General features: G+C 38.4%; 1 protein-coding gene across 1 annotated transcript in view; it reads left to right on the top strand.

Annotated features, from left to right (window-relative positions):
• The window catches only part of LOC138147548 (janus kinase and microtubule-interacting protein 1), a 200,392-nt gene that overhangs the window by 97,924 nt on the left and 77,817 nt on the right, over positions 1–24,651 (top strand). The window contains exon 3 of the mRNA XM_069070057.1: positions 17,812–17,875. The gene's annotated coding sequence lies outside the window, so the exon portion shown is untranslated. The remainder of the gene's footprint in view (positions 1–17,811; positions 17,876–24,651) is intronic.

Below are 24,651 nucleotides of genomic sequence, written 5' to 3'. Positions count from 1 at the left end.
GTCTCATACTCACTAGGGGCCAATGATCACAACTGGTAGGTGCTTTTCTAGTTTATGTTGATGGGGAATGTGTATCTTCTGTCCCTAACCAGGCAAAAGAGCTTTAAGAGCCAAACTTATTATCAGACAACTTTGATCCTGATTCTGTAACTTAGCACCTTTGTGATGTTGGCCAACTCATATCTTCTCCTCTGAGTCTCGGTTTTTACCTTTGTAAAATGACAGATCTGGGATCCAGAGAAAAACCAACATATACAATGACTATTGATGGAAATGGAACAACAAAAAGGAAACTGAATTCAGTATAATTATAAGTAAGGACCAAGGTTGTTCCCAAAGAAGAGGTGAAAAAAATACACTTTCTTCCCTTCTGTACAAAGATGGAGGACTATAGCTGTGAAATATAATACATTAGTTGCTTTTGCTGAGCTACATTTTTCCCTCTTGCTTTAAAAAATGTTACGTGAGGTGGCTTGGTGGATAGGGATGGCGCTTAGAATCAGAAGTTAAGATAATATAAAAACAATAGATTTCAATAAACACGAAAAACTGTATAGGACAGGGCTCTAAGGTCCCTTTTAGATTTATGGTTATGATCTTTTCATTCTGTTCCATTCTATTGCAATTTATCTTTATGAGCACCCTGAGCCTTTTGTAACAACCAACGATCCACTTTTCTATGTGGCTACAGCATTGAACCTGTTTAACTTTTGTGACGAAGAAGAGGTTCATTGACTGTTAGGGCAGCAGCTTCTTAGAAAGCAAGTGAAATATATCCAGGGATGCTTGAGTCAAGGGATGACCTTCACTGAAATTTTTTAAGTGACATATATTTTGACCAATGTAAAGGAACTAAATACATAAATGTGTGACCAGGAAAAAGATGAGTCAATAGTAAATGGACAGACAGCCTCTATGCTCCATTGCGATCTGCCCCAGCTCCTGCAGATACTATAGACATAGCCACTGAAGATGCAGAAAAGAAAGTTCTTGCACCCCAGGTCCTTGGCATGGTTCAACATCCTTGGGCTGCTGATGACTTAGGCATGTGCCTATGTTTCTAGGTGTTAGTTTCCTCACTGGCAAAATGAGAGGGAGGAACTAGATGATCCTGTGATGAGGGGAAGTCCTTTGATTGGAGAAATGGTGTGGACAGCTACCTACCTCTTCATGAAGTGATTCGGGCATTGCCTCAGTTTTTAGATTTTCATGCCTGATATTGCAATGGTCCAATTCAGCTGATGCTCACCTAGGGCTTTCGGCACTTTCAAGCCTTAAATCTCCCTTGATCCTCAACAGTAACCTGGTCAGGCAGGTGGAATAAATATTACATAAGGCGACTAAGGGTCAGAGAGGAAAAGGGGCTTCTTCAGGATCACATGGAGAGTAAAATACAGAGCAAGGAGTCAATGACTCGAAGGTCTCTTTTGGCTTAAAAACTTCATTCTTTGGAGGTGAATCTGGTTGTGTATTTTTATCTCTTGTGTAATCACAGTAGTGACTGAATCTTGCATTTCATCTTCTCAGCAGACATACTAACTACCAAAGAACTTCACTGTAAGGCGTTTTAAAAAGTCACTAATCAAATCCTTTCAGTTACCAATAGAACTTTCTGTTTACTATCATCTGGATCATCAAAAGTTGAAAAAGGATATGAACAGTTATAAAAAAGAAGAATTGCAAGCTGTCAACAGCCCCATGAAAGAATGCTCAAAATCACCATAATAAGACAAAGACAGATCAAGACAACGCTAAGGTTTCACACCACACCCTGAAAATTGGCAAAGACAATAGAAGATGTGAATAGTTAACATGCAGAGTGAAGTAAGCAGAGCCAAGAAAACAGTGTATACAATGGACACAACAATGTAAAGAAAAAGAACACGCATATATACACACAAATACAAATCAAAAGTAAATGTGGCAAAATTATGAAGAACAAGTGAAAGAAGATGATAAAACACACCCACTACAATCCTTTACAAAGTTGGGAGGTCTATAAGGGTTGTACATTGCATATATTTTCAGGTGTTTTTAATGTATTGATCAGTTGTATTGATGTCCTCCCTCCCCCAGCCCTGACACCCCCCCCACCTTTTTTCTTTTTCTTTTGACTTAAAATACTATTTGTTAAGTGGGGATGGGTAAGAGTAATGATACTGAGAGATAAATTATGGTGATATAAAAATAACAAAAGAGATCAGTTTAACTGGTATCTGTTAAGTAGACAAGTCTGGTGGGATACAAACAAACAAAACAAATTCCTGACCTCAAGAGGCTTACAGTCTACTGGAGAGATACAGCAATTATATAGATAAGTCAATATGAATTATATACAAATGAATGCAAATTTATTTTGGTTGGAGACAGGATAGGAAAGCATTAATCATCCTGAGGGGATCAGGATAGGCCTACTGTAGGAAATGTCACCCAAGTCATGCTTTGAAGGAAGCCAGAGATCACAAGAGTTGTATGTAAGGGAATGTATTTTAGTCTTGGAGGTTTACAATCTGTTCCAACGCATGTTGTGTATGGACAATAGCACAGTTTGATCAAAAGACAGAATATGTGAGAAAGACTGATATAATATATCTGGAAATAATAATAATAATAACTCTCATTTATATCATGACTTTAGGGCTATAATTTTTTTTCATAACAGTTCTGTGTGATAGGGAATATAAACCTTACTATCCCTAATTTAGAGTTTCAGAAACTGAGGGTCTGAGAAATAAATTTGTGTGTGTGTGTGTGTGTGTGTGTGTGTGTGTGTATGAGTGTTAATTATAGAACTAATATGTTTCAGATCTTGGACATCATACATTTGTTAAGTATCTGTCTTGTACTGTGCTAGGTGTTAGAGCTACAAAGACTAAAAATGCCCCTGCCCCCAAGGAAATTACATTCTACCAGGGGAGATAGAACATATAAAAGTAAGTATATGTAAAATAAATACATAATAATTTTTGGGAAGAAAGCATTAGCAGCTTTCAGATAGGAGGTGGCCCTTGAGCTGAGCTCTGAAGCAAGCTATGGATTCTAAGAAAGGAATAAGAGAGAGTGCATTCCAGGCATGTGGGACAGCCTAGGTAATGATACAGAAATGGGAGATGAAGTGTTATATGTGAAGATAGCAAGAAGGCTTGTTTGGTTAGGCCATAAAGAGGATATGAAGGACAGTAAAGGGAAATAAACCTGGAAAGAGGGGTCAAACCTTCATTGTGAAGGGATTTAAATGCTAAAATGTGGTTTATATGTTTGCCTGCAGAAATAATAGAGCAGCTAGGTAGCAGAGTGGATAGAGTATCAGGCCTGGAGTAAGGAAGATCTGTTCAAATCTGGCTCTTTCTAGCTGTATGACCCTGGGAAAGTAATTTAATCCTGTTTTCCTCATGTATAAATCCAGTTTCCTCATGTATAAAATGAGCTGGAGAAGGAAATAGCGAATCTCTCCAGTATCTTTGCTAAGAAAACCTCAAATGGGGTCATGAACAGTCAGACATGACTGAAATGACTGAACAACAATCAGAGGTAATGAGGACCCACAGGAGTTTATTGATTAGGGGAAAACCATGGTCAGATAAATGTAAAGTATTACACTTAGGCTTAAAAAATCACCTCTCCAAGTACAAATTTAGGGAAGTATTTTTAGAGAAATGTGAAAAAGATCTGAGGACTTCGGTGAACTGTGAACTTATAATAGATTAGCAGAACGTGTGGTATGGCTGTCAAGAAAGTCAATGTAGTCATAAGTTGCATTTGGAAAAGTCTAATTTCTAGGACTGGATTTAGTGAGCATGGTAAGACTACATGTGGAATACTGAGTTTGATTTTGGGTACCACATTTTAGAAAAGACATTGATAAGTAGGAAAGCTCAGAGACTGGCAAGGGGTCATGTTTGTATGCCACATGAGGAGAAGTTAAAGGAACTGGAACTGTTTCAGCTGGAAAAGAGAAGACTTAAGTTGGATAGAATTTCTATTTTTAAGTTCTTGAAGGTCATGAAGAAAATAATTAGACTTGTTCTATTTGGTTCAGAGGAAGGAAGGATTGACGTTGCAGAGAGATGAATTTAGATTTGATGTCAGGAAAATACTTCCTAACAATTAGAGTTATCCAAAAGTATACTGGGCTATCTCTGGAGGTAGTGAGTTCTCCTTTACTGAATGTATTCAAGCAAATACCAGATGGGTATTTTCAGCATACTACAGGATTACCATGTTATAGAAGAGAGAACAGGTTATGTAAGATGGCTCCTCAGGACTGTTTCCTCTTGGACTCTGGGATCTTATGATCCTGGCACCTTGTCTTAGCTTTACCTCTAAATGATTATATGGCTTTAGATGAGTTACTTAATTTCTCTGAGCCTCAGTTTCCTTATCTGTAAATTGAAGGGTTGTAATGTAATGCCAAGGAAAGGCAACTTCCCAAGGTTCAGAATACCAGCATAGGTGCTCTCCATTTTATTCAGTGACAAATTAAGAACAGAGAAGATCAAAACATGACATCATTCAAAATGCAGCATTTACTAAGTGTGATTAAATAATCTCCAAGTATTACCCCACCCCAGGACCTTCCATTCATTCAATCAATTACAAAGTCCCTGTTCTAAATACTACTCCATCCCTAGGCTGTACCTTCATTTAGTCCACCACAAAGCCCCTCTTCTCAAATGGAGATTAGTTTCCAATCTAAGTAAAGTACATTCATTTGTTCAACCATAGAACACAAAAAGGTCAAAAGTTCCCCACCCCTGGATCACAATTGAATCTACCCCAGAGTTACATCAAGTTTAAGCACAGCACTTAATACCCAAATGGAGGTCTTTTCTTCATCTTGACACTAGGCAAGTTCTCAGTAATCTTAGTTCCTGGGGAGACAAGGCTTAGCAAGGCCACAAGATACATTGCCAGTCCCTTCATTAATTCATCCTCTGTCTGTATAACAGTCCTAGAACCCCTGAAAACATTAGCAAAACCCTCTCCCAGGATTTCTGTAAACATACAACAAGAAAATCCTTCTTCAGGGCTTCTGAACCAACAGAAACGTTCCCAGACCCCTGCAACAACAGCACTGTCCTTCACCAGTGGACAGTATTCACTCTGTCTGCAGGACAGTCTCAGTAGCTCTGAACCAACAGAAAGGTTCCCAGACCCCTACAACAACAGCACTGTCCTTCACCAGTGGACAGTATTCACTCTGTCTGCAGGACAGTCTCAGTAGCTCTGAACCAACAGAAAGGTTCCCAGACCCCTGCAACAACAGCACTGTCCTTCACCAGTGGACAGTATTCACTCTCTGTCTGCAGGACAGTCTCAGGAGCTCTTAGCCAACAGCCAGGTTCCAGGACTTCTTCAACAGGACTGTCTTTCACCAGTGGACAAATCTGGCAAAACAACATCAAAACAGACAGACAAAGTACCAGCAAAACAGCCATGTCTCCTCAGTCCTTGGCAGCTCCAGGGGCAGGTCTCAAAAGTCCAGGGCAATTCAAAGTGGCCACCAGCAATTCTCTTAGTCTCTCTCTCTCCATGAGGTGCTGCTTCCAAAAAGTTCTTCTGCCTCTCTCTTGTGTTTCTCCAAATCTACGTCACCAGCTCCTCCCAGTTCGGGACTCTCTTTTCACATCAACAAGCCCATCCCACAGGTGGGATTAACAAGCTCTGGGTTTTAACACAATCAATTTGAAAACCAAGCCAATACAGGGGAATCTTTAATTGCCATTACTATTACAAGGGTCTAGACTAGAAAGTTATAAAGGCTATTGAGAAGAATTGCCTCCAAGTTTTTGAGTCATCTAGACTGACTACCTTATTTTGAAGATGAGGGAAAGTGACCAAAGAAAGTGAATTGTTTTGTTCAAGGTCTCAAGGGTAGCAATCACCATATTTCAATAATAGATGTTTTATATTTAGCTATTTTTCTAGGAATTCATTCAAATCTTGCATACTTCTCTATCTTTCCAAATAGAAATAAAAAGTAACAAGTATTGAAAGAGAGAGTGGGAGAAAGACAGTGAAGGAGAAATGGAGAGAGAGAGAGAGAGAGAGAGAGAGAGGAAGGGAGGAAGGGAGGGAGGGAGAGAGAGAGAGATGAACTTTCACATCATCGGCCTACCTAAAGGGCCTACAATTAGAGGGTGAGAATTTACTTTCCCGTTTTTGTGGCATGATGTCTATATTTGTAGTGAAGAAGAAATGTGATCTATATTTTTACGTCATTTAAGGAAACAAATTCTGAAAATACTTCACATGTAGACAAGTGTTCATGCTCATTACCTCCCATGCCTCTAACAAAACCCTCCTCCTTTTTTCTGCCTGGTGACAGCCTTTTGCTTCCTCAAGTTTTAGTTCTGAAGTTGCCTGTTCCAAGCTTAACTTCATTCCCCCTCCCTCAAATGAAAACAATCTTTCCCTCCCTCAGATGTTTTAGGGTAATTTCCCTACATTTTTTCCTTTGCACTTATTGTATCTTTTCCCTTATTGTGTTTTAGCATATGTGTTCTATCCTTCTTATTACATTAGAACCTTCTTGAGGTCAGGGGCTATCATTTTTTCATCTTTCTATACCAAGCAAAGAATTTGGTGGGATCTTGCACTTATCAGGTTCTTAGCAAATGTTGAATTGAGTAGTCATTGAATGGGAACTCCTTTAGCATGAGGTTTTTTTTTCTTTTTCTTTTTAGTTTTAGTATTGGCATTGCTGAGCCCTGGAACCTAAATGAAGCAGCCAATTATTTGTTGAATCAAATTACTTTCCTTTAGACCATATTAGAATATTATGTCATATTCTTCAAGTTCCAATTTTCTGTTACTGATTTCAAACCAAGGATTTTCTTGATAACAAAGTATGATTTACTTTTTTTTTTCAACTTCAGGATTGAGAGTCAGTTCAAAATTATGGTGTGGGGGAAAGAACTCTATATTTGAGGTTTTAGGAAAATGAATTTAGTTTCCTAACTCTGACACTTACTGACTCTGGGACATGGAGAAATGCACCTTACCTCTCTGTGCCTTAGTTTCCTCGTCTGTCAAACATTGCATTTGAATTAAATGATTTCTTAGGTCTGTCCTAGCTTTAATGTGAGGTGATTCTTCTCATATAATCTTGAATTATCTGACATTGATCTAGCTTTGGAGAGGCAGCTCTGAATTATTCAGCAGCAGATGATCCCATATTATCTTTGCTGTTTTTCTTTCTGCTGATCATACTTTTGCCTTTTTATTCTTTCAGAGTCAGCAAAGTGGCTGTGGAATACATTAAGGCAAAAGGAATTTAACTGGGGTTTTTGAATTCTTTAGTTAGTGGCGTTTCAGTTGTGTCTGACTCTTTGTGGCCCCATTTTGGGTTTTCTTGGAAAATATACTAGAATGGTTTGCCATTTCCTTCTCCAGCTCATTTTGCAAATGAGGAAACTGAGGCAAAAAATCTTAAGTGACTTGCCCAAGGTCACACAGCTAGGATGTGTCTTAGGTCAGATTTGAACTTAGGAAGTAAGTCTTCTGTTTCCAGGCCCAGCACTCTATCTGCTGTGCCACCTAATTGCCCACTTTAATTGGTTTTAGGTTGCCAAAATCTGTTAACAGAACTTTTGAGATACTTGTCTTAGTAATTTACCCTTATCAGAAGTGGTTTTCTCTCCCCGAGAATCTGATTTTGTGTGTGATACTCTAATATACTGATCATCCATTCCTAGACAACGAATAAAGATTATAGATAGAAGCAGAGCTGGCAGAGGCCTCAGAGCCCATTGATTCAGCCCATCTTTTTATAGTGCTACAGTCCTCATAGCTGGTAAGTTTAGAGGGGATATATGAGCCCAGTTTCTCACTCTTTAGTCAGCATGTCACCAGACCTTTGAGGGTCTTGAGAGCGGCAACTCTTTCTTAGTTATATGTTCCTTTTTTTTTAAAAAAAAATTGTATTGATTCTGTGGGTATTATTATTTTATTTTTTTGAGTAAGAAGTACATTTTTATTTAACTGGAATGCAAGTATTTGAGAGAACGCATGTTTATCTAGAGTAGTGGTTTTTAACTTAGGGTTCCATATCTTTTTTTTTTTTAACATTTTGATAACTGTATTTCAATATAATTGGTTTCCCTTGGCAATCCTACACCTTTGATTTTATGCATATGATATAATTATTCTGAGAAGGCGTCCATAAGCTTCACTGTACTGCCAGAGGGGTCTTTGACTTGCAAAATGGCCAGGATCCCCAAATTTAGAGTAAAGCAAGCAGATAAATGTAGCCTTTTAGAGAGATTCTATAGAAGTCTTCTGGGAACCTTCAGGAAATAAAGAGGTTGTTAGGCTTTTTTTCCATTATTTCTAATTTCTCTTCAAAACATTGACTTTCTTGTTCCTTCCCAGGTACAGATAAGTAGCATTACTTTTGCAGGTGTTTTTCCATCATACTGAGCATTCCAGTTTAGCATGCCCTTCCAGAGATTGTTCTTTAGGTGTAGTCTTCAAGCAGGGCAGCTAGGTGGTGCCATAGTGCATAGAGAGCTGGGCTGGCAATCAGGAAGACTCATCTTCTGGAGTTCAAATGTGAACTCAGAATAACTGAGTGACCCTGCACAAGTCACTTAACCCTGTTTGTCTCAGTTCCTCATCTGTAAAATAAGCTGGAGAAGAAAATGACAAATCACTTCAGTATCTCTGCCAAGAAAACCCCAAATGGGGTCACAAAGAGTCAGACATAACTGGAAAAGGACTGAATAATTTAAAAATCTTCAAAAATGAGAAATTTCCAGTTTAATAATTTAAAAATTGGGGCAGTGGCTAGATAGCGCAGTGAAAAGAGCATGGGCACTGGAGTCAGGAGGACCTGAGTTCAAATCCTGGCCTCAGATGCTTAATACTTCCTAGCTATGTGACCTTGGGCAAGTCAGTTAACCCCAATTGCCCCTCCCCCCCAAAAAAAGGAAAAAAAAATTAAAGTATGGATTTGCCTAAGTCATAAGTAAAAGTATATTTCACTATTCTGTTTAATATCTATAAATAAAATAGATTGCTAAAAGGACAAAGGGAAATGATTCCATTTCTATGGGACACTCTAGAATCTGAGGCAGAATGTGGCCAGCTTATTAAGTTAGGTGTAAACTGATTGTGGAGGTTTCAGAGAGGGTGGAAATATGTCTAGATGCGTGAGAGATCAGCAGAGACTTCCTGGAGGAAGGGGTATTATAGCTGGGCCTTGAAGGATGGAGTTGATTTTGACAGTTAGATATGAGTGTAGGAGGCAAGTGTAAATGAACCATTTTAGCACAAAGATTTGTGGTAGTCTTGACATTTACATAGTGCTTAAAGATAATATGTGGTTAAGCATGGGAGCAAAATTCAGTCAGTTGTTTGTTTAACAGAGTAACATAATGGCCATACAGCTTATGCTTCAGATAAACATTTTGCAGGGGAAAAGTATTCTCTGAAGAACTGAAAACAAGCCTGGATTTATCCAAGTGTAGGCACTGTGATTGACCTTTTTCTGAGATTTGTTCAAGCAAACAATATACTCATTCATTTCCTCCCCCTGCTTGAAGTAACCCATTCGAATAACCACCAGATTGATTTCCTGCTGAAGGCTGAATGTTCTATATGTCAATGTTATTGTCCCATGGCTATACCTAAAAATCTGCATTTTTTCTTTTGGAGCAAAAAAAAAATATGGTGGTATGTTTAGGAAGATGTGGTCCCAGGTGCAGTGGGGCAAAAAGAAGGACAAAATTTGCTCTTACTCCTTTTGATGTTGGGGGAAGTGGTCTTAGGAAATGGGCATCATGGCAATGGGATGCAGGAAGCTGTACCCAGCCATTATTTGGGTCAGCGAATGACCAGGAGGCAAAGTGCAGGGATAGGATATTGGTAGAAGCACCTTAGAACAAAAAGCCCTTTTCCCCTGGCTGTTTAAGGCTATGTTCATAGTTTAATTAAAGGCTCTCTTTTTTTTATTCTTTCTCCCTCATTTTCTCCCATTAGAGTGGCATTTAAAGCACAAATTCCTCATTTTAGAAGGCAAATGAATTTTCCAGATAACAGATAGATTTTGTAGTGGGAAAGTTTGAGTTTCACTCTCAGCTCTACCACTTATATCCTACATAATTCTGGGTGCAAACATAGTAGAACAGAATCAAGAACCACTTATCTGTAAAATGAAAGGATTAGATTAGATAATCTCTAAGTCCCTTCTAGTTAAAATCCTGTTAATTGAGGCTTTCCTCCTATTAGCACCAGCACTTCATTTTAATCTATGGGGCTGTGAAACTTTCTAAAATGTACTACACATTTCAAAATTCTAAAACAGAGCATATTAAATAAGATTTAACCTGTTTTTGTTGACTCAGCGTCATTATACTTCTGGATTGTAATGCATTAATACCCTCAAGGCTATCATGAGCAGAGGGCTGAAACTCTGTTCTAAATATCCCCAGGATGGTATTCTTTTTGATTTCTGCTTTCTTTTGCTTTTCTCATTTACTTTGTGGATGACTGCTATTAGTTCATAAAAGCACAGAATTTTGGACCTGGAATATTGGGATCATTGGGACTCACTTCACTTTGATACCTTCCCAACAATAATTCCAATTAGAAATATAATGCTGAATATTATGATCCTTTTTTTTTTAACAGATGAGGAAATTGATACTACAAAAATGTCACACAGTTCGTAATTGTTACACTCAAGACTCAAACCCAGGTCTTTGGGTTCTGAATCCCAAATTCTCTTCATTTTATAAAGCTGTCTTTTATTTTCTGAGGCCTCCAGAGAGAAAGTGGCTTGCTAAAGGTCACAGAGGCCATTAATGAGAAACTCTAGGTTAGAAGAACTTCAAAGGTTATTCTTTTGGTTTCTATGGACTCTGTGGTTCTTTCCTGGTTCCCTTCTGTTTAGGCAACTCTCTTTAAAAGTCCTTTGCCACATCAGCATCCATCTCCTGCTTATGTGAATGGCTTCCAAAGCCTCCATCCCAGGCCCTCTTCTCTCTCTCCGCTCCTTCCTTCATTGGTGATCATATATACTCCTAGAAGTTCAGTTATGATTGAGAAATCAAGACTTCCAAATTTATATATCAAATTCTAACCCTTCTCTTGCATTTGTTATTCTGCATTTCCAACTATTTCCTGAATTTGTCTAAGTAAATGCCCTGTTGGTGACTCAAAATTAACATTTTCAGAACTAAACTCATCTCCCCCTCTCCCAGGCCCAAATCTATCTCTCTTTCCCACTTCCCTATTTCTGTTGAGGGCAGCACCATTCCCACCTTCCCCTTCTCCCTCTAGTTACCTAGATTCAACACATTAATCATTTTGACTTTTCTCTTTCCCTCTTGCTCCCATCTTATCAGTCCTGTTGATTATAGCTCTGAACCATCTCTGACATCTGTCTTCTTTTCTCTACGGTCACTATATTTAAGTCACTTCTCTCTTCCCTGGACTATTCAGAGTCTCTGGTTTGGTCTCTTCCCTCCAAATCCGAACTCTTAAATATGTTCTGTGCACAATTGCTAAAATGAGTTTCATAAGGCAAAGGCCTGACCACATCACTCTCTTTCAAAAAAACAAAACCAAAAAACCTCAAATAACAACAAAAAAATGAAATAAAAAATTTAAAAATACCTTTAGAATGGCTGTGTTGCCTCTAGGATAAAATGCAAATTATTTATTTAATGCCTTCTGCAATGTGACTCTAATTTACATTATTCTCTATTAGACTACCAATGTTCTAGCCCCATGATGCTGCTAGGTCTTTACCAAGTTTGACATGCCATTCTCTATGTATTTGCATAAATGGCCTACACATCTGTAATTGTTCAGCTTAAGTGGTACATTCTCCTTAAGGCCTTTCCTGACCTCCACAGTTGTGTTTTCCCTTCCCTAAATTTTCTTAGAGCTGTTTGATCTCACCTTTATCCTATCTATTCCCTACCTCATATTATTTTTTTATCTCTTGTATCTATTTAGTGAAAGGTCAGTTCCTTGAGGCAGGGATTTCTGGTTTTTTTCTACAAAGCTCCAGTGCCTAGAATAACACCTTTCACATAGTAGTTGCTTAAGAAAAGTGTGTTGGATTGTGTGATGGCCAACTTTGATAAACTGGGCTCTTCTCAGCAAGACAATGATCTACGACAACTCCAAAAGACTTATGTTGGAAAATACTATCCACATCCAGAGAAAGAACTATGAAGTCTGAATGCAGATCAGAGCATACTATTTTCTCTTTTTTGTTGTTGTTTTTACTTTTTTGTGGTTTTCCCCTTTTATTCTGATTCTTCTTTCACAACATTGCTAATGTGGAAATATGTTTAATATGATTATATGTGTATAGTCTGTATTAGATTGCTTCCTGTCTTGGTGAGAGGCGTGGGGAGGGAAGGGAAGGAGAGAAAAATTTGGAACTCAGAATCTTAACAAAATGCTGAAAACTATCTTTACGTGTAATTGGAAAAAATTAAATACTATTAAGTGGGGAAAAAAAGAAAAAGGAAAAAAGTTTGTTAGGGTATAGTAGAAAGAATCCTAGTTCTAGAGTCAAACATTTATCTATATGACCTTGAAAAAAATCACAAACTCTCTGGGCCTTAGTTTCCACATCTAAAATGGGAATGTGTTGGACAACATGGCTTCTGAGGATCTTCCAGCTTTATCTATATCATGAGTTGAGTAAGAGAATACCACTCCTAGGAGATGGGACAGTTTTCATCAGATATTTGAAAGACTGTTGTGGAGAATGGAATTGGCTTGTTCCGTATCTCTGTCTCAGTCACAAAGTCAACCTCCCCTACCTCTCCCCCCACCCCAATTCTTACTCCTCAGATTATCGGAGATATTAAAAGAGAGGCTAAATAATCATGCACTAAATCAGGGGTGGGGAATCTGCATCCTTGAAGCCATGGCTCCTTGGTTGAATCCAGACTTCACAGAACAAATCCCCTTAATAAAAGGACTTGCCTTGTGAAGTTTTATTCAGTCAAAGGGCTGCACTTGAGGACCTAGAGGGCTACACATGGGCCTCAAGCCCCCAGGTTCCCCACTCCTGGACTAAATCATCTTTAAGTTTCCTTCTGAAGTTGAAAGGAAATCTGTCACAGTAGACTCTTATTAGGATTTAGAGTTGGAAGATAGGAAAAACACCCTTCTGCTTATAGCAACAGACTCATTAATTTTTTTAGGATAAATTGAGAAAATTGCCATATAAATAAAAGAAGTTTTGGAAGATAAAGGTGGTTAAAATAATATACATAATGGCAACAACAATATGAATGGAAAGAATTTAAAAGAAACTGAGTTACGTATAATTATAATGGTTAAGCTTGGTCCCAAAAAAGAAATGAGAAAATACATCCTCTTTCTTTCATTTAAAATTTAGGGGAATATGGATATGGAATATTGCATGTGTTGTCAGACAAGATTATTGTATAAGTTTTACTAAGCTGATTTTTTGGTCCTCTTTAAAAATATTTGTTACATGGAATGTCTTTCAGGACAGGGGGGATGTATTCAGAAATTAATGTGACATAAAATAAATAAGAAAAGAAATAGTTGGTTGTTTGAATTATTGGCTTTCTCTTCCATGTGCCTTAAATATCAAGAGGCTCCTAGAAAGTGGTAGAACTATTTTTGGGGGGGAGAAAAGAAGGGTAACAAGTAGGGCAGGGTTCGGCACAGACTCTGTGATCTCATTATTATAGAGAAACCCAGGTGAGGAAATTCCCTGTATCAATGAAGGTTGATACCTTCTCTTCAATATATAGTCTGAGAAAGCTGCCTAGAGCCCTAAGAGGTTCAGTTAAGCTAGGGTCACAGAGCCAGGGTTTATCAGTGGAAGAACTTGAACAAAGGTATTCTTGACTCCAAGTCTGGCTCTCCCTCTGCTGTGCCATGTCCCTCTATCAGGAGAGAACAAAATACAATGAAAACAGAATGACTTTTCAGTAAGCACTACCATCTTAACTTGCCAAAATATCTAACCAAAGGAAAGAAGAGAGGGACCCAATACTTGATCTCTAGTTCCTTTTGAAAACACAACATTGTCATTTTGGTTATGTATATGTGAGTTTGCAAAAAAGGGGGATACTCTAGATTTTAATGGTGTATTTCACAGATCTATGGGGAATATCTCATAAATATTACCATGGCATGACAGTACGGGTCTATGATGTTACTCAGCATGTGCGGACATTGTGAGCAAACAGGTTAAGAGAAAAATGATAGTCACTGAGGGAATTAAACACTCTAAGAACAGAGATAGCTTTCTGATGTATATGAAGGAAAATGATCTGAAGAAGGCAAGGCTTCTAGATTCAACTGAAGCATCAGTCTGCTTCCCCTCTGAAGAAGCACATTTTGCCAGAACTAATGGCAGGGAACCCGAGTTATTGGCATTCATCCACTATAAATTCATGACATCAAATAACTATAAAATAATAAAGATTTTTGGATGAATAAAAGCAAATGGACCACTTCACCACTCACTTCTAGCAAGGTCATTATCTGATTCCTCATTGTGGCCTGGAGGTGACTCTGGCTTCTCAAGGCCTGAATCAACAGAATATTCCATCTGGGAGGTCCAACCAACCTAGATACTAGGTTTCAGATAAAGGCAGCACAACATAAGGGTCAAGCATCAGACTTGGATTCAGGAAGATTTAGGTTTGAATTCTTACTCAGAGCTATTTGGACAAGCCATTTCTCCTCCCTGAGCCTCAGTTTTCTCATCTGTAAAATGGAGAGAATAAATGATTTTGCCTATCTCGCAGAGTTGCTGTGAGATCCAAATGGCATGAAATATGTAAAGTATTTTGTAAAACTTAAAACACCACATACATACCAACTATTTTTGTTGTTACTCTGGACCTATTGATGCACTCTGTGTACATCATCTGAGGACCAATCTATCTAAATTTGGAGAGACTCATCAACATATTGGCTGCAGGGCATGAATTGACCAGAAAAACTCTGCAAGACCGTGTCTGAAGTTATAGAAGGTCCAGGATCTGCATTGGTGAAGGTATTACCTGTACCAAAGAAATCACAGATTCCTGAGCCTGGAATACAAGAAAGGCTTCCCATGACTTTGATTAATGTGTGCTTCCTAGAGAAGGAGAATCAACTTCTTTAAGTTGACATTGCTCTTGCTCTCCATCACTGTGATAATTGGAAATGTGACAGAAAATGTAGGTCAGACAAAGCTTTGAGGAAGATGGGATGCATATCCTGACTTCTTAATCAGACTCCCTGTCATGCTGTTTTCTCTCAGTTTCTTTACAGTCTCCATGAGATGAGATATTCTGCCTGTTTTAACACTCATAGTTTCCTTTGGAATTGTGTTGCATTTAAATCTTTCCAATTTTTTAAGACCAGTTCAGTATACCTCACCTGCAGCAAATAGCACATTCCTAAATGATTGTGCAAATTTCCTCTCTTCCATTGTACTATAGCTGTGATGGGGGCATCATACCTGTCCTATACTGTCCTACATTGTTGACTATTGTTTCTTGTTCATTAATCTCATCTTTCAACTGTCCCTGTTCCCTTCTTTGCCCTCCCCATCAATGTGATGAGTTTTAAGAATTCTTTTCCCCATTTATAACATACTGTTTTTAATTTGACAAAGAGTGGGGAAGAAATGCAGCTGGTAGATAGTAGAATGACTGCTGGTCCTCCTAACTCCAAGACCAGCATTCTATCCATTTTACCATCTAGCTATCTCTGAAGTTAATTGTTTAGGGTTTCTTCTTGCTCTAATATTTTCTATTTCTATCTTAATGTCCTCTAAAACTGTGACATTCTTTGTATATTACAAGGCCTCTTTCGGCTCCAGTTTTCTCTGTTCTAAGGTATCTTTCAGCTTTGACATCCTATGATTCTATTATTGTTTTTATAAATCACGAGGCCCTCATCTGCATAAGGTGATATAGGTCTTACTTCTTACATGAGGACATTAGCTTTAGGAGGTCTCAAAGTCACTTTCAAAAGTCACTTTTTCATTCATCAGGGCAAATAGTACATTCATCTTTTTTGAGGTGTGATGCTAGTTTTGAGAGATTTAAAAAATGACGTTCTGTCCTCTGCAGACAAAATGAATTACTGTGTTCTGTGTCTGTTTGCTTAGTCATCCCTGCTTCCAGTGAACATAGCAATGGCTCCTCTGACCTGACGCTGACATTTACAAATAAGCTGATGTGTTTTTATTTCAGGAAGATGGGCTGAGTCATATGGGAATGAGTTCTCTGATCAGATATATTTCTTTGTCCAAAGGGATCAATAAATGAGAGATGTCACTGAAAGTTCATTCAGATGATCTTTGGTTCAGACAACTGAATTCTGTAAGCATATTTCAAGCTGTGGAATAATCTTTCTTCAGATAAAGTCAACTTTTGATATGTAGGAAGTCTAATTCTGCCGTATTATATCATATTACTCTATACCCTCATAATTGAAAGACCAACTATTTCAAAGGCGAGGTCTTTGTTTCTTAGATGGATTTAACTTCAATGAACATTTATTAAGCTCCTACTATATGTAGAATTTTATGCTAGGTACTTAGGGAGATACACATTTTAGGTGAATCCCCTTTATGAATCTTATAGTCTAGCAGGGACAGTTAGGTAGTACAGTAAATTAGAGTGCCAGGCTTGGAGTCAGGAAAATAGGAGTTCAAATACAGCCTCAGATACTAACTGTGTGGACAAGTCACATAACTTTGTTTACCTCAGTTTCCTCATCTGTTAAATGAGCTGGATAAGGAAATGGCAAACCACTCCAATATCTTTGCCAAGAAAATCCCAAATGGGGTCACAAAGAGTCAGAACAACAACAGTGTAGTGGAGGAGGGAGGGGAGCACGAGATCCACTCCCATAACCATGATATGTGATGAATACATAAAAGAGGGTTAAACAAAGTGCTTTGTGAAGTCTGAGGCAGGGAAGTAAAGTTAATCTTTAGGAATCAAGCTGAGATTTGAAGGTAGATAAGTAGAATTGGTAGAATTTCAACATATGAATTATGGGGATGGAGGGAAGTTTTTGGTGTGGGGGAAGGAATACTGATGTAGGTGCCAGAACTCTGGGTTTGAATCCTGACTTTGTTGTTCCTGAGCTATGTGTGACCACCGGCAAGTCAACTCCTTTCTTTGAGTCTGTCTACTCATGTGGACAGTGATGAAGGTGACTGTGAGAAAAGCACTTTGTAAACCTTAACATGCTATAGAAATGTGAATTATTATTATTCCAGGCATGGGGGGGGGGGCGAGTTAAACAACTCCATTGAGAAAGGAGTTGCTACAGCAGCAGCAAATGGTGGATAGAGTTTGGAACTTAGAGTTCAAATTCTCTCTCTGACACTTACTACCTCTGTGACCCTAGATAAGTCACCTAACCAATCCCAGACTCAATTTCCTCATCTGTAAAATGGGGATAATAATAGTACCTACCTTACAGAAAGTCAAGGATAGGAAGGCAGAAGTTAAGAAGAAAAGGAAATGGGAATGATAAGGAAGAAAATTGTCCTAGAGTTTTTCTTGCTTCTCTGATTTCATTGGGGAATGGATTTTTTCCACATATCTGTATTTTGGTGAGATAAATAAGGCTTAGGAACCTGCCTGTTTGCTCCCCAAACTGGCTGAGATGGGACCATTTGGGGATGGAAGGCTAGGGAAAGGGTAAAAGAGTGGATTTAGAATCAGGGTTAAGGTTCTGAGTGAAGTCCTGATGGGCTCATATAATAAATAAATTACTTGGGTTTTAGTAGGTATTCCTTAGAAAACTATTTTAGCTGCTGCTTATAGGTCTTTTTCTTCTTCTTTCTAGTTACCCAGTCTTGATCCAGAGGGCAGAATTGGACTCCTAATAAATGGGATGTTTACTGTATGTGGTAAGTGGAAAGCTAGCAGCTTGAGAAATAGGGGAAGAGGAGAATAACAAGGTCATTATGCTTGGTATATAATGGATGACCCATAAATGGTTAGTTGAATAGAACAGTATGGATCGAGGTAGATGGAAGAATAGAAACTTAACTGAAAACTGACCGACTTGGTCAAACATTTTGTAAGGCTTATGATTCTGACCCTGAAAAAGCTCTTTTCAAGAGATGATAGAAGAGGAATTATTGGAGGCCCTCAAATCATGTTCAGTGAATTCTGGCCCTGCACATTTGGAAGCAACTTCTGCCACCAAGTTCCCCTTCCCTGTAAATCTTGATTATTTTAGGGCTACCGTGGGTAAAACCTGACAACAGTGATCCAAAGCAGCAGATAATTTCCAGCACAGGCAAATCAGGAAAAACAAACAAATAAAACAACAACAAAATCCAGTGCTGAAACCTTGCAAAAGATGTCAGCTTGAATAATAGGAAGTTGACTTTGGCCTTGGGCTAAATAAAAAATATTTTAGTACTTGATCAGAAAAAACCGACTTAGAACAATACAGTAGATGATAAGTGAATGAAAACAGGTGATCAGTGAATAACAGTATCAAGATGGGATGGGGAACCTGCAGGCTGGAGACCACATGTGGCCTTCTAGGTCCTTGAGTGTGGCCTTTTGACTGATGTTTTACAAAACCAATCCTTTTATTAAGGGGATTTGTTCTGTGAAGTTGGATTCAATCAAAGGGCCCCACTTGAGGATCTAGAGGGCTACATGTGGCCTGGAGGCCCCACCCCTGAATTCAAGACCATTTCCTTAACGAGTGCTTTGGAAAAGAAAATGAGTAGAGCTAGAGGCAGTACAGTATGGTGGAAAGAAGACTGGACTTGAGGTCAAGATGTCTAGATGTCAGGATACCAAATCTGTCTATCTCCTGGTAATACCCATACTACCTCTCTTTCTGGGAAATGCTTGGTTATTCCACTTACATCTAAGGCCTGTGGTACCTTTGGAACCTTTGAGGTCTGATAGTGTGTTACTCAACCTGGCTTTGTCCTCTTATAATTGTTAGATTTTGGTGTGTTTGACTTATTTCTGTCATTTCCCCAATAACTTCCATCAGTTCTAAAGTTCAGTTTCTCCTTGGAACATTTCTTTTTTTTTCCCTTTGACTTTGGATTTTAGCAACTCATTTTGTTCCCTGTTCACTGTTCACAATCTTCTCATTGACCAGGGTTACAATGTCTTCTTTCTCATCATGAGCACTTAAATATACAGATCAATGAATGAAAAAGAAATAGAATATCAGAACTAGAATGAACTTTGGTGTCTACTATATGGCTTCTCAGATCTGGACAAGGCCTTAGAGATGATGTAATCTAATTTCTTCATTTTATGGAGGAAGAAAGTGAATGCTAGAGAGTAATAACTTGTGAGAAGTCATACTGCCTAGAAGTGGTAGAGGTGGGATTTGAATCCAAGATCTCTGACTACAAATTCATTACCTTTTCTCTTACATTGTCCTATTGCATGCATAAACAGAGAGGCAAAGCAGTGTTCAGAGTGAGACCAAGTGAGAAAACAGAGAGTAGAAGAGTATATTGTCACCATACTAACCAAGGCAGCAAAAAATAGTGACCCGATTTAATGCATGGCAGCTAAAACCATAAATGTGGGACTAGGATAGGAAAGAACCAAGTAAGAAGCTGAGCCAAAGGAAAGCCAAACATACAGAATCAAATAAGAAGCCCAGAGCTATCACTGATGATATGTTGGATGATACACTCAGGATCAAGAAAGATCTGGGTAAGTTGACATGTTTGTTTCAAATCAGATAAGATGAAATTTGACAGGGATAAATGTAAGGGCCCATACTATACTGTTTCTAATTATAAATTGAATAAATAAGGCGAAGGGAAACATAGCTAGAAATGGCTTGTGTGAGGAAAAAAAAACCAAGTCTGGAAGTTTTAATGTCATCCAACATCAAAATGAGTCATATGATAGGACAGGCAATAAAATCCAAAGCAGGGATGGTTTTATTTTTTGTTTTTGTATCTGCAGCACTGACCCTTGCCCATAGGTCAGTTATCTTTCAGTAGTGTCTGACTATGAACCCATTTGGGGTTTTTTTCACAGAGGTACCAGAGTGGTTTGCCATTTCCTCCTCTAGCTCATTTTACAGATGAGGAAACTGAGGCAAACAGGGTTAAGTGACTTGCCCAGGGTCACACAGCTAGGAAGTGTCTGAGGCTGGATTTGAAGCCACAAAGATGAGTCTTGCTAACTCCAGGTCCAGTGCTCTATCTACTGTGCCACCTAAATGCCCCCTAGCTTGCACTTAATTTTTATTGAATGAATTAATGAAGAGTCACATTAAGCATAAAAAAGTATAATATGAACATTTATGGCAGTGAACTAGTGTATGCTCCAGAGTTGCTTCCTGGGACTTTTTCATCATTTTTCTTTAGGCAGACACTTGATCAGAGTGCTAATTCCCCTCCTCCCCCCAACTCCCTATCATTAGCATTCTAGTCTGGTTGATTCTCCAGGGAAAAACTTATCTGGGCTTTGCTTTGAGAAGAAAAGTATTGAACTTGGAGTCAGAAAAACTCAAGTCTGGCCTGTGACTGTTTTTAGCTTATGTGACTAAAATCTCACGAGGCCTCAGTTTCCTCATCTGTAAAATGTGAGATAATAATTCCTATATTTTCTACCTCATGGGTTTTTTGTGATGTTCAAATGAAATCATGTGCCTATAGAGTTTTACAAAACCTTAAACCATGTTATAAATGCCAGCTAGTGCTATTGTTATATTCTCTCTGTGGATGAAAGCTGTCTTCAAATATTTGAAGCGCCACCATGTGGTAGAGGGAAAGGATTCATTCTGTGTTTCTTTAGAGGGCTAACCTGGGACCAAAATGTTGGAATTACAAGGATCACTTTAAGGAGCCAGTTAACTACTTCTCAGGGATATGCCAGAGGGAATTCTGTCCAATCATGGGTTGGTCTAGATGGTACCTGAGGTCTCTTCCAAACCTGGTATCCATCAATTAGTGGGAGAGGCTAGAAAGCAACAAAAGTGGCAGATATGATTCCACTTGATACCGGGGTGCTGAAAAACCAAGCCAAAGCATTGCACAGATCAGCCATTTTTTTCCCTCTTAGTGGCAGATGCTATGAAGATCTATGTTTGAATCCTTTTTATTTAGTTCACTGGCCAAATCAACGAACTTTTACAGGCTTATTTTCCTCATTGGTAAAATGAAGGATTTGACCCTGATGGACTCAGAGGTCCTGTCCCTCTGTTAATTTGTGATCTTCTGAATTTCATACTGCTCTAGTCCTTTTTGTGATACTGACATGTGAACACTCTTACCTTCATGGAAATCTGATAGATTGTTCATACTGTCTTCACAAAATTGCCTTTTCATATCTTGAATATAAGAAAACAGAACAGATGTCTTAAAATACAAGATTCCTGTAGGATATTACGTATTCTTCCATCTTCCTCCTTTGGGGAAATCTGTTTTCTTTTCCTTGGAATGCTTATGGAATTAAATTCCCTAGTAATGCATTTCCAGTGACTGTTTTCAACTGATCACAAGTAGGAATGTTTTCAAGCGTGAGATAAATTATTTCTCATTATTTCATCCATTTCTTCCAATATTTCATGTTATTTCTATGTTTCTCTCAACAACTTCTTTGTATTTTCAGAGGTAGCTGGAATTTTTGAAATTGGAGAAGAGACATGCTCCTTTTTTTAGTTGCCCAATTCAAGAGGCAGCTTACAGGATTTAATTCAGAGAGCCCAGTCCTAAACCACAGTTAAGAGACCTCATTGAAGGCCCAGCTTTGCTGCTTACTCTCCAAGTAACCTTGGACAACTTACTTCCTTCTTTTTATGAGCCTCCATTTCCTTACTGGTAAATGTGCGCAGTGATTTCTCAGCTTCTCTCCAGTTTTAAAATTCTCTCACTCTCTGATTCTAACTTGGAGTGAAAAAAGTCTTGTTTCTGCCCACGCCTGATAGATTGACACAGAAATACATTTTAAAGGCAGAAGATTTTTGAAGACTGGCATGGTTATATAATGGAGAAATTCATGCCTACATGTTTTTCCCCTTTGTATCTTCAACCCATAACACAATGCCTACAACACAGGATATGCTAAATAAATGCTGGTTGGATAATTGGAATAAGTCATATAATATTTTCCAATGAATTCAAGTAAAAGAACTGTATATCTCTAATTCATAGACCTATAGAATGTTAGAGCTAGAAATTAACCTTAGAGACTATCTAATTAATTGATCAGTCAATAAGAATTTTAATGTAACTACTATATTTAAAGCAAATTAAGTGTTAGAGATTCAAACCAAAAAAAAAAAAAGAGTCCCTGCCTTCAATTTCATCATGAGAAGAAGAATAAAAAAGGCCCCAGTACCTAAAAACTTCCATTTTATAGAGGAAAAAATGAAAGCTCAGAAGGGAGTGATGATTTTTCCAAGATCACATATAACTAGGGCTAGAACTCAAGTCTCCGGATCCTCTGTCTGGTGCTCTGACTCTCTTGGTACGGTGTCTTCACGTTTTTGTTTTTTTTTTCAAGTACCTGCTTTACTTTTTATAAAGCATCGGTAAACATAGAACCTTATGAGGGGAAGAGTATAAATATTTTTTTCCTCTCCATTTCAAATATGAGGAGAAACTGAGGCCAAGAATAATGGAGTGACTTTACCAGGGTCACTTAATAAGTAGCAGAACAAGAATTGTGATGCAAGTATAGAATTCCACTACTGTTACTTTGTTGTATATAGCAGCTAGCTACCATGCTAGCAATAGAGATGTTGCTTAAATACTAAGTGTCTATTTTAGGACTTGTGAAAAAAATCAATGGAGTTAGAGCTTAAAAGGACCTTGTTCAGTCATTTTTCAGTCATGTCTGACTCTTGGCAAAGATACTGGAATGATTTGCCATTTTACAGATGAGGAAACTGAGGCAAAATGGTTAATTGATTTGCCGAAGGTCCCACAGTTGGTAAGTATCTGAGGTCACATTTGAACTTAGGAGGGTGAACGTCCTGACTCCAGGTGGGACAATCTATCCACTGTACTACCTAGCTGCCCCAGCACCAGCTAGCTGCCCTGACCTTAAATGCCATCAAATCCAACCTTCTCATATTACAAATGAGGAAACTGAAATGGAGAGAAGGGAAATTATATACTCAGAATCACACAAAAGTAAGTGTCTGAAGCTTAATATGAACCCGGTTGAAGAGCCCCTCACTGTGTAGGGTATTTTATTGTATCTGAGACATCTGGTTTAGTTTCTTGGAGATTTCTATTTTGTAAAAAATGTGTGTGTGTGTGTGTGTGTGTGTGTGTGTGTGTGTGTGTGGTCTGTCGTCTGTCTCTGACCCATTTTAATTACTTCCTTTACTCTAATGAGAATTTATCATGTAATTGAAACAGGCCCAAATAATAGGCTGAAACCTGATTTTCCAGGTTACTTTTAGGTCACAATGCAGATTTGATTTACATGATCAAATATGTAAATCATAAAGCTAGAATACAGAATGGAAATGATACTTATTGTATTCATTTTTTCCTTTTCTTTCCTTTTATCTTTAATGTCTTTATTTTAGAAATGAGAGGGACTCAGGCAGAGGGCAAACATATTTTGAGCTGTTCTGTAAAGCCTAGGGAAGATATGAGCAGGTAAAAAAGGGAAGGAAAGACCTTTTAGGCATGGAGAAAATCATCAACAGAGGCATAAACAACTCTGGTACCCACCTGAGGGTTCCTCCGAGACTCAAACGAGATAAAATACATAAAGTGCTTTGCAAGATTTTGAGCACTTTATACATTCTGGTTTTGTTCTAATCCAGTTGGGGAATAAGTCATATGATATGTAACTGCAGGGTGGGGGGGGAGGAATTATACTTTAATACTTCAAAAGATATGTGGTTTCATCTGTGAGGGTGATTGCACCACCAGTGGAAATTGTAACTTGTCCATTTTTTTATAGGCTGTTTTCATGATTTGCTTTGTAAGAAATCAAAACCCCAAATAAAACATTCTGAGGTGGTCTACTTCTAATAATGAACCTTTCTACAGCTAATTTAGTCCTCACCAGGGGTGAGGAACCTGCGACCTCAAGGTCCTCTGTGGCCCTCTAGGTCCTCAAGGCCCTTTGACTGAATCCAGACTTCACAGAACAAATCCCTTTAATAAAGGATTTGTTCTGTAAAACTTGGACTCATTTGAAAGGGCCATACCCAAGGACTTAGGTCACATATGACCCTGAGGCCACAGGTTCCTCACTCCTACTCTAGACCCTAGAAGGTAGACATATAGACCACTACCAGGTCACACTTGTGTAATACATAGTCCATGAATTTGGAATGAGGGAGACACTGATCACTAGTGTGATGCTGAGGAAATCACTTAACTTCTCTGTGCCTCGATATTCTCAAATGTAAAATGCCAAGGTCAGACTTGATAGCCTCTGTTATCCCTTCTAGCTCTAAATCTATATGCCCGTGAGACTTTACAACTCAGCAGGACTTTCCAGAACTTGTGTTCTCCTGGCAAATACTTCAGAAACCCAGAGTCACTTTCATAGCATGATGAAAAGTCAGAAAAGAACCTTGGGGTATAAAAGGGATTTACTGCAGTAACTTGCAGATTATAACAGAAAGGATTTCAAGTTCATCTATATCAGCAGTTGCATGAGTGTGTGTGTGTGTGTGTGTGTGTGTGTGTGTGTGTGTGTGTGTGTG

This window comes from Petaurus breviceps, unplaced genomic scaffold (assembly GCF_028583685.1).
Source record: "Petaurus breviceps papuanus isolate PSGF00001 unplaced genomic scaffold, PetGlider_PUasm1.0 140, whole genome shotgun sequence".
NCBI lineage: Eukaryota > Metazoa > Chordata > Mammalia > Diprotodontia > Petauridae > Petaurus > Petaurus breviceps.
This window is presented reverse-complemented; position numbering and strand designations above follow the sequence as displayed.